Source organism: Myxocyprinus asiaticus, chromosome 42 (assembly GCF_019703515.2).
Source record: "Myxocyprinus asiaticus isolate MX2 ecotype Aquarium Trade chromosome 42, UBuf_Myxa_2, whole genome shotgun sequence".
Taxonomy (NCBI): domain Eukaryota; kingdom Metazoa; phylum Chordata; class Actinopteri; order Cypriniformes; family Catostomidae; genus Myxocyprinus; species Myxocyprinus asiaticus.
In genome coordinates, this window is record NC_059385.1 from 27,971,389 (window position 1) to 27,981,136 (window position 9,748).

The window sequence follows — 9,748 nt, forward strand, 5'->3', positions numbered from 1 at the left end:
TTTTGTGTTCAGAATTAGAGTCATATGGCTTTGGAATGAAATGAGGGTAGGTCAACTGTGACAGAATTGTAATTTTTTTTTATGTTCCTTTAATTACTTTGTGACTGTTTTATGTTGTCTTTTATCTTAACATTGTTCCCTAAACATCTAAATCAATTAAAGAATCAAACTAAATGAAAGTGTAAAAGTTGGGTGTGCTATACTTGGTTGCCTTGGACTGTGATTTCTTCCCCTGATCTTTGTTTTTCTCTTTTTTTAGCTTTAATTTCCCATGGAATTATATTGTTGAAGGGAGAATGTAAGACCTGCACAAAACAAATGAATCCATATCAAAACAAAGCCTTTAATTGTTACAACACATTTAAATCGTAAAGCTGATTTAAGGTACAACACGAGAGGACTAAACTTACCTCTGTGGATTGGATTTTGTGTGGATTGAGTGGCCTGTCATCATCACACTCCACTTCTGTTAACCGGAGCATATTATACACCGTATCTCCTGTCACCTGCAGCATAACAGATAGAAAACACGTAACTGAAGACAGTTCAGACATCCACAAAAAGAATGGCTATTTCTGTGTGCTTGAGAATAATTCTCATTGTGAACTGTATCTAATAGCAATTAAATATGTACACTTATGAATAATAATTGTCAAATACATCAGGTGTATTTGAAAATCCAAACATCAACGTTTGAGTGATTGTCACAAAAATTGTCAAGAAAATTTCCTGATCCTATTTTACTCTAAAATTAAAAGAAAGAAATGATATAAAATACAAAAAGCGTCCTGAAAATAATTAAATATTTTTTCATTTTCTTTATGCAAAATGTTATTTCTTTTTTTTTTTCCTTCTTGGTATTGATTTGAGGCTAAATATAACAAGGAAACGTTCTTGTTCCATAGACTCTTACATTCTGAATTTGAATTCAATTCATTCAACAACATCAACAACAAAAAAAGCAAAATAGAAGCATTTTTACTAGTGGCCTCAAACTTTCAGACTCCACTGTATCTTGAATACTGTATGAAACATTACCTTTCCAAAAATGGTGTTTGTTGTTGAGTTCATCAGCCCATCCCAGCGTAAAGAAGAACTGGCTCCCATAATCATGAGGTCCTGCATTTGCCATGGCAACCAAACCTCTCCGATTGAAACGTAACCTGGAGTGAAATTCATCCTGTATTGGAAGGCACAAATAGTTAAAAGAATCCAAACTACAGAATCAATTAAAAATCTTTTCTTCTTGTTATAATAAGTGGTGAACCGATACAGATTTTTTAATGGCTAATGCCGAGAGAGCTGGGTGGCCGATGACCAACATAATGCCAATATGTCGATACGTCAATAACATCAAACACCATTGGTCCTTAAGATGTCATGGAGGTTTTTTTTTTTCATTCAATGCCACAAGAACAAGAGGTATTTGTACATAGTCACATTAAAAACATCATTAACATTGACAGACAAAACACTTTGACATAAATTGCCGTTCCTTTAAAACTTGACATGTTTTCAGTGCTTTTTAGTTTTTTCCAAATGGTTTACATACGATTCAAAGTAATTTATAAATTTAAAGAAATTTGGTTTATGAAGATCCCATTTTTTTCTTGTGTATGTGGTATATTCCCAATAAAACAATAAACTGCACTATATATTGTTCTTCACATTCCAAAATATCATCTTAAAAAAAAAAAAAAAAAAAAAAAAAATTTAAAAAAGCACATCAAATACACAAATTTGTATCAGTCATCCAGATTTTATTTTAGTATAGGTTTCCAAATCCTTCCAACACAATATTGAATAAACACAATAAAACCAATGAAGATTTTTTCCTTTCTCCACTACACGAATAATGACTTTAAATTCTGTCTGTTCATTATACAAAGTGATCATATGCCTGCAGAAGACTTGGAATATGACGCATGGGTCACATGGACTACTTCTGTAACACTTTTAGGTGCCTTTCAAGCTCTAAAGTGAGTTACTATAAATTACTATGAATATCAGCGATCTCAACATTGTTTGAAATATCTCCTTTTGTGTACCACAGAAGTCAGAAAGTCTTTGGAATGAAATGAGGGTGAACAAATAATGACAGAATTTTACTTTCCCTTTAAAGGAATAGTCCACCCAAAAATAATAATTCTGTCATCATTTGCTCACCCTTATGTCGTCTCAAACTCGTATGACTTTTTTTTCTTCCAAGGAACACAAATGAAGATTTTTTTTTTAGTCTGGCACTTTCAAGCACCAAAAAGGACATAAAGGCAACATAAAAGTAATCAACATGACTCAAGTAGTTTAATCAATGTCTTCTAAAGCGATGCGAACGATTCTGGGTTAGAAACATTCCAAAATGTAACTCATTTATAACTATAAATCTTGACATCTGCAGTCTCCTCGGCAATCAAGATTTGAGAGAATTATCATTTTACATCAACACTTTGTGAAAGTCAAGACAAAAGTTTAACATACCTTGAAAGGACAGCTGTAAATGGATTCCCCACCAGTTCCAGTGCCTGTCGGATCATCTCCTTGAACAATGAAATCTGGCACCACATGATGAAGATTGTGCCTTCATAGTAGCCTGCAGACACACATGCCAAGGTTCATCACTAGACTAAATGTCTTACATTTGTATTCTCTATCTGTGTATATTTTCTTGTATGATGCCACCTACCCTCCATGCAGAGTTGAATGAAGTTTCTACATACCTTGGGAGCTTCTTTAGACCAGAGCTCTACATCAATGTCACCTGCTAAGGTCTTCAGCATGACCTATGAGATGAACAAAGATCACTTCAATCTCTTTATTGTTAGTGTACAAAGATAACAAAATTAACTTTTGTGCGTCAACACAGCTGTTGCAGTAACAGCTTGAAAAAAGAAATATAAAGAGAGCAATAACAATAATGATAAAGTTCGACTAATATTATTTTCATGATTTAGAGGTTCATATGAGTTACATACACACAATTAACCTTTTAAATACAACCCAACAGCATTTTATCTATTATTTTATTATAACATTTAACATATATAGTTTAAGATGTTTTTGAAACTCACCTTTCCATTAGTGGGGGCTCTTGAATATATATGTTGCTCATATTTTAGCATTACAAGGTATATGTTCCATAAAAATACAAATAAAAACACTACACGTATGAGCTAGTCCCTCTGTTTACAAACGCATCATGTGTCACGCCGCACAGTAGTTCACTCGCTCCAGCAGCCTCTATAAAGAAAGTGTCGCCCCCTACCGTAGCGGAGTAGAGTCAAAATTATCAGTTTCTGTTATGAAACGCTAAACCTAATTTACTGAGATGTTAACAAATATGAAAGTGTTGCACATGAAAGACGATAATGCATTACAGTGTTGGCACCCATTCATTTACATTTTAGTAGAACATTTGTTCATTTGGAGCGCTGTTTTCGTCTTCTGGGTTTAAGATCAACATCGAGTCAATTATGATTTTCCTGGATTTTTAAACATTCCTCATACAAGTGAGGCTGCTCTGAAATCCACTAATTAAATTCTTATGAAAACGTGAAAAGCAGCATTTTTCTGATTTCAACACATTTTATGAATGTATTCAATTTTTGCTTTTTAAATGTTGTAAGATGTCTTTAAAATTTCCTGGACAATGTGTGCAGTTATTGGTTATTGTAATAATCAAGCAAAATTAAAGTTTGATCTCAAACAGCAATGTTATGATCAGGCCCAGCTACGACAAACGTCCAGAAACGGAGCGCAATGAATTACATAAACGATAGCGTTATTGTGCTAACAGGTGTGTGTACATGTGCTGAAAGTTCATTAGACATTTTGAGAGTTTGTTCATTTCTATTAAGCATTGGCTTTTGTGAATGCTTCACATGTTTTGAAATGGCATTATTACTGAGTATAAATATGAACAGTGTTTTTCCTGAACTGTCTGTGAAAAGGTGATTTGGAAAACAGTGTGGTCATTAATTCAGCATCAATTAAATGCATTTGTACAGTGCTTTTAATAATACATACTGGTTTATAGTTGCTTTACAGAGAACATTGAACTTTTGTGTACAATTTTTATAATCTATGTCCAAATAAATATGTTTATTTGTATTGCATGCAGTTCTTTATAGTACAGTTTCTTGTGTGGCTGCTAATACATCATTATTTCCTACACAAGAACAATAAATTCAATCTATCAACAGGATCAGTTGTTCAGTCAACACTAAAACATTTCATGTAGGTTATAGCATTTAGATACAGAGATTAAGTAGCCTATGTCAACTGACAATAATAAAGCTAGATTGACCTTACTACCAGTGTTGGGTAACGTTACTTTTAAAAGTAACTTGTTAGAATATTGCGTTACTCCTTAAAAAAGTTACTTAATTAATTAAGAATATATTTTTATGGAAAGTAAAGCGTTACGTTACTTTTGCGTTACTTTTTTCTCACAGCCACTTTCTCTTCAGCTATGCTATGCATTCCATACAAATAAGCTATGCATTGCATACAAGAGACATTACAGGTCATTCTAGCTACTGTACAACACTCATGTCAAAACAACATACTAAAGAAACAGATATTTAGAAAGAAGATCTTCACGTCATATTTATAATAAAGAATCAATAATATGAATATGCATGATTTGTTTTTCCATCAACATGGCAGCCAATATGAATAATGAAGAAGAATGCCATTTTGGCGAATAAAAGTACAAATTTCTTTCCATAATCTGTACATTATTCCAAACCTTTGGCCGTCAGTGTATATATATATATATATATATATATATATATATATATACACAGATCAGCCTCAACATTAAAAGCACCTGCCTAATATTGTATAGGTCCCCCTCGTGCCACCAAAACAGTGCCAACCCGCATCTCAGAATAGCATTCTGAGATGATATTCTTCTCACCACAATTGTACAGAGCGGTTATCTGAGTTACCATAGAATTTGTCAGTTCAAACCAGTCTAGCCATTCTCTGTTGACCTCTCTCATCAACAAGGTATTGCTGTCCACAGAACTGCCGTTCACTGGATGTTTTTTGTTTTTTTGTCACCATTCTTAATAAATTCTATTGACTGTTGTGCGTGAAAATACCAGGAGATCAGCAGTTCACATCAACCATCAGAATGGGGGAAAAATGTGATCTAAATGATTTGGACCGTGGCATGATTGTTGGTGCCAGATGGGCTGATTTGAGTATTTCTGTAACTGCTGATCTCCTGGGATTTTCACACACAACAGTCTCTTGAATTTACTCTGAATGGTGCCAAAAACAAAAAAGCATCCAATGAGTGACAGTTCTGTGGCTTGGTGTTTGGGCATAAGGTGAGAGGTCCGTTGGCTGCTCTGCAGGATGTCTTGGTAAAAACCGAACTGCCTGTGAACCTGTTGGAATATGTTAATGGGTTTTGATGCAAATTACTTTTAGCAGGTAGGATGGCCAGTAAAAATTTGAGCAAGGCCCAGTCAAAAATGTAAGCCTGGTTTGATTATAGGGGTGAGTGCATTTAGCCCTGGTGATCAAGTGTTTGTGTTGCTCCCTTTTACAGGTTCACCCTTTTTAGCACAGTTTGCAGGTCCATGTAACATTGTTCGTAGGGTTTTGGAACAAGATTATGTAGTTTTGACCCCTGACCGTAAAAAGTCTACACAACTGTCACGTACATTTTTGAAACCTTATTACAGCCGTGTCAGGTCAGATGCCACTGTCCATAGTGCTGAAGTGAAGTCTGTTGCGTTGGTCAAAGGAATTGAGTCCATCTTTTTCTCGCCTATGGTGTGCAGCTTGTGTTGAGGAGGAGAGCGTTCCCATGAGTTGAACATGAAATTTAAAACATACCAATTGAATGATCCAATAACTGAAAGAAGCACTGGCATTGATTTGGCACTTCAACTTTTTGACATCTATGTGAGTGGAGGGTTCTGTACATATAGTGGTGTTTTCTGACCACAATCCACTTTTTTTGCATTCTTTACGTGGCCCAAATCAGCGTCTTATTTACTGGGATTTGTTCTTAAAGCCGTACAGTCCGGAGATTCGTCATATTCGGGGGTGGACAATGTTATGGCCGATATGTTGTCCCATTCCCTGATGTTGCCAGTTTGTCTGTCCTCTCTCTCTCTTTCTCTTATGTCCTAATTGTTCAAGGCACCAGAAAGTGCTGAAGGATGGGGCTGTGGATTGGCAAGCGGTTAGAGCGGACTGTGATGTCAGCTGGTTGAGAGAGTGCTTTGGCGACTGTACAAACGGCTTCCATTTTTATTGGATAAGTAGTCTTATTGAACAAATTAAATAAGTGAATTATGTTGTGAATTTAAGTGCTTTTATTTTATTTTGGTAGGTATCCAAGGTTACAGAGTCCCTGTTGAGGAGCCTCTGTTTTAAGGGGGTAGGTGTTACGGCCCTGGGTGTGGATGCTAATTTAGTCCATCAGATGGAGTTATCTCCTTTCCAGGGTGGAGTCCAGGAACCGGTGCAATGATGAGTCCTGGATTGAGCAGACTTATAAAAAGGCTCTTCTACCCAGGGTGTTTGACTCTCCTCTCCCCAGCACCTGGATCAGCTTTTTTTTTTTTTTGGGATTTGTTAGTTTTATTTTTTTTTTTCTTAACGTGTGGCCTAACCTTCATGTTACCCTGCCTTGAGCCAGGTGGTTTGTTACACTAGCATGTTTTTATTTTGCTTGGTTTTTTTATTTTTCGGGATATGGCATGCTTCTACTAAAGTACCATGGTTTTACGATCCGATACCATCACTCTGCATTGGTACCACCAAAGTAGTTTTTTTGTAAGTTAATTTCTTTACCTGCCCTAGATCATGTCTGTGACATCCCAACCAGCTGCATTTGCACTCATAGACATTCAGACAGGCTTAATAAGCTTTTGTGATGATGCAAGTCAGTCTTGTGGCACTAAACACAAATTAATTGATAGTGCATTATTATAAACTAGTCAAAGCAGTAATGAGGTGTCTAATATTGTTCTAGGTTGTTGTGACATCTTCTGCCTCCTTTGTTTGGGCTGTTCTATTGCCAAGGACATGAAGGAGTGCTGTGCATGTGGTTTAGGCATGCCAATCCAAAGTGTATATAGAACTAAATACAACATCCCAGTTTGTATGGGGCTAATCCAAATATCTATTCATCCATCCAGTATAGGCCTGCATACAAAGGATACTGTTTAACACTTCATTTTGACCAACAACTTCATTTAATAGTTGAACTTTGCCTTTTGGTGATCTATCAAGCACTTTAGATTTTATTTGTTAACTATTTTAATAACAAATCATAGTATTTAGCTGCCACAACAGTGTTGGGGGAGCTACTTTAAAACTGTAGCTTCCCAAGCTACAGCCTGGCTCATCTAGTGTAAAAAAGGGTCAAGTTACCCTTTAACAAAATTAGGTACTGTAGCTACGCTACATTTTCTTAAAAAGTAGCTAACTACTATAAACGTCAACTATGAAACGTAGCATTTGATCCAACCAAGTTGAAAGTGATGAACAGCAGTATTTACCCAAATATTTCAATATATATATATAAAACTTAACTGACTCACTGAAATTAACTAATTCCCAATGCAAAATAAATGTTTATTTTAACAGGATCATTTGTGCAAGGACCAAGGTTAGCACTAGTCTGAGTGCTAAATGTAGGAGAAGGAAGACCCAGTTGCAGAAATGAGAGCCAAGTCAGGGAATACACTAAATGTCTTTAATTAGTCCAGAAAGTAATTCCAAACTGAAACTACAAAACATTCCAAGAGTCAATAGAAAAATGATAAAGTAATTCCAAAAGAGAAACTCCAAATAGTTCCAAGGAGTCAATACAAAAAAGCAAAAGAGGGTTTAGAAACTCAAAAGGGGAAATGAGTGTTTCCCAAAAAGGTAAATAAAAAATCCAAAAAAAAACTTCAAGGGAAAAAAAAAAAATGTAGACAACAAAAAGCAAAAGTCAGAAAATCAAACAGGGCAAAAGAACCCAGAGACAATCATAAGAAGGCTTTACCAAAAGACTGGAGAGGTCAATCTCAACATATCAAACGCTGAGCGTAGAACAGAGCACCTTAAATACACTCACAGAAAATGAGGCACAGGTGAGAACAATAACACATGATACAATGGCGGGGAAACTGAAATGAAACACAATGAGGGCCTCTAGTGGCCAAAACTAGTCCATAAACCTAACAATTTGCACAATTCCCAATTGACTTCCCAGCCCTGATATGAGAGAGAGAGAGGATGGTTTAGGTGAGTGCCTTTGATTCCTCCCTCAGCTCCATTGCTGCGTTCACAACGCAATATGACTACTACAATATGATTCTGCTACTCATCGTTACTGAAAAAGCTTCACTGTTGTGAAAATGGCTAAATGACTGTCTCTGAAAAATGGAACCTGGTCTTATAGATTTAACATTACATTAGCTATAACAAAATATTTGCAAACTGAGTTTTAAGTGGCACTAAAACAACTGTGCATTTTATTCACTTTCACAGAAATCACGACTATAATGGTTGATTATAACTTTATAAACATTTAATTTTTTGCACTATTACTCACAAACTGCTATGCTGTGATATTGAGACATTTTCACACAAACATATCATTGGAAAAATAACTCATTTTAATGCCTGTATTACAGACCCACCTACATTTACACACTTATTCCAACATGATTAGCTTCCACGGTAGCTCACCTGATAGAGTGTTGTACTTTGGACTCAAAAGACCAAGGCTTGAGCCCAGCCAAACACACAAGCTGATTTGCTTTTTGGGCACTATCGGTTAAGTTTAGGTGTTAGTTAAGGGTGAGGATGTCTGTTTTGTTCACCTCTCATTTGCTTTTAGGACACTAATGGGTAGATTTAGGTTCAAGTTTTAAGTTAGGGAGGTACGTTTTACTCATCAAAACCTCCAGCAAATATTCATCTTAAAAACCTGGTCTGTTTACGACATCATTTCACTCGCTTTTGGCACCCCCCACTGGAAAGTTCACAGGGAAACTGCAGCGAAATGTGTAATAAAGCACGGAATTTATTTTTGCAAAAAATTTACCACCGTCATGTAATGTTCATGAGATCATTCTGGAAAAATTTAGTTAAGTTAGCTGGGTCTTTACGGATCACATTTTCACTATAAAAATATATATAGAAAATTATAAGTAAAATTGTGACACCAGAACAAGTATTTTTCTGTAATGTATGAAAAATATATCCCAAGTTTATCGAATTGATAACTACAACCCAACATTTGGTCCCAAACTAGCTAGCCCCTATACTGAGTAAAATCTTAAAGTTAAATCTGCAACCCTGTTACCTCTTCTGGTGCTGTGTTTTTATTTATTTTTTTATCTGTATGTCTGTCTCAAACATTTTATTTCTTTTTGTTTGAATTTAATTTGTTTTTGTCTTCAGGGTTCCATGTGTAATGTCTCATCACTAACTTCTGCTCGTGTTGTGCGACCTGTCAGTTGAAGAAAGAAACTTCGAGGTTAGGAAGCAAAATGGAGAATTCTGAAGATGCCGTAATCTTATGGAATGAGTTTCAGTGAAAGCACTTCCATCTTCTATTAAATAGATCTGCACTGCCATCTCGTCCTTACTCATTGCTCTTTGGAGATATAGATCTACGAAAAATGGAGTAAATTATTTGAAATTTTATCAGCAACTATACATTTTAAACTAAAGAAACTGACTATATGAAAATTCAGGCCATTGCTAAAATAGGTTTATCATTGTA

At 35.6% G+C, this 9,748-nt stretch overlaps 2 pseudogenes; one reads left to right on the plus strand and one right to left on the minus strand.

The window, feature by feature from the left end:
• The window catches only part of LOC127432658 (spliceosome-associated protein CWC27 homolog), a 76,061-nt pseudogene extending 72,850 nt beyond the window's left edge, over positions 1-3,211 (minus strand).
• Positions 3,212-6,828: 3,617 nt separating this feature from the next.
• Positions 6,829-9,748, plus strand: LOC127432687 (placenta-specific gene 8 protein-like; annotated as a pseudogene).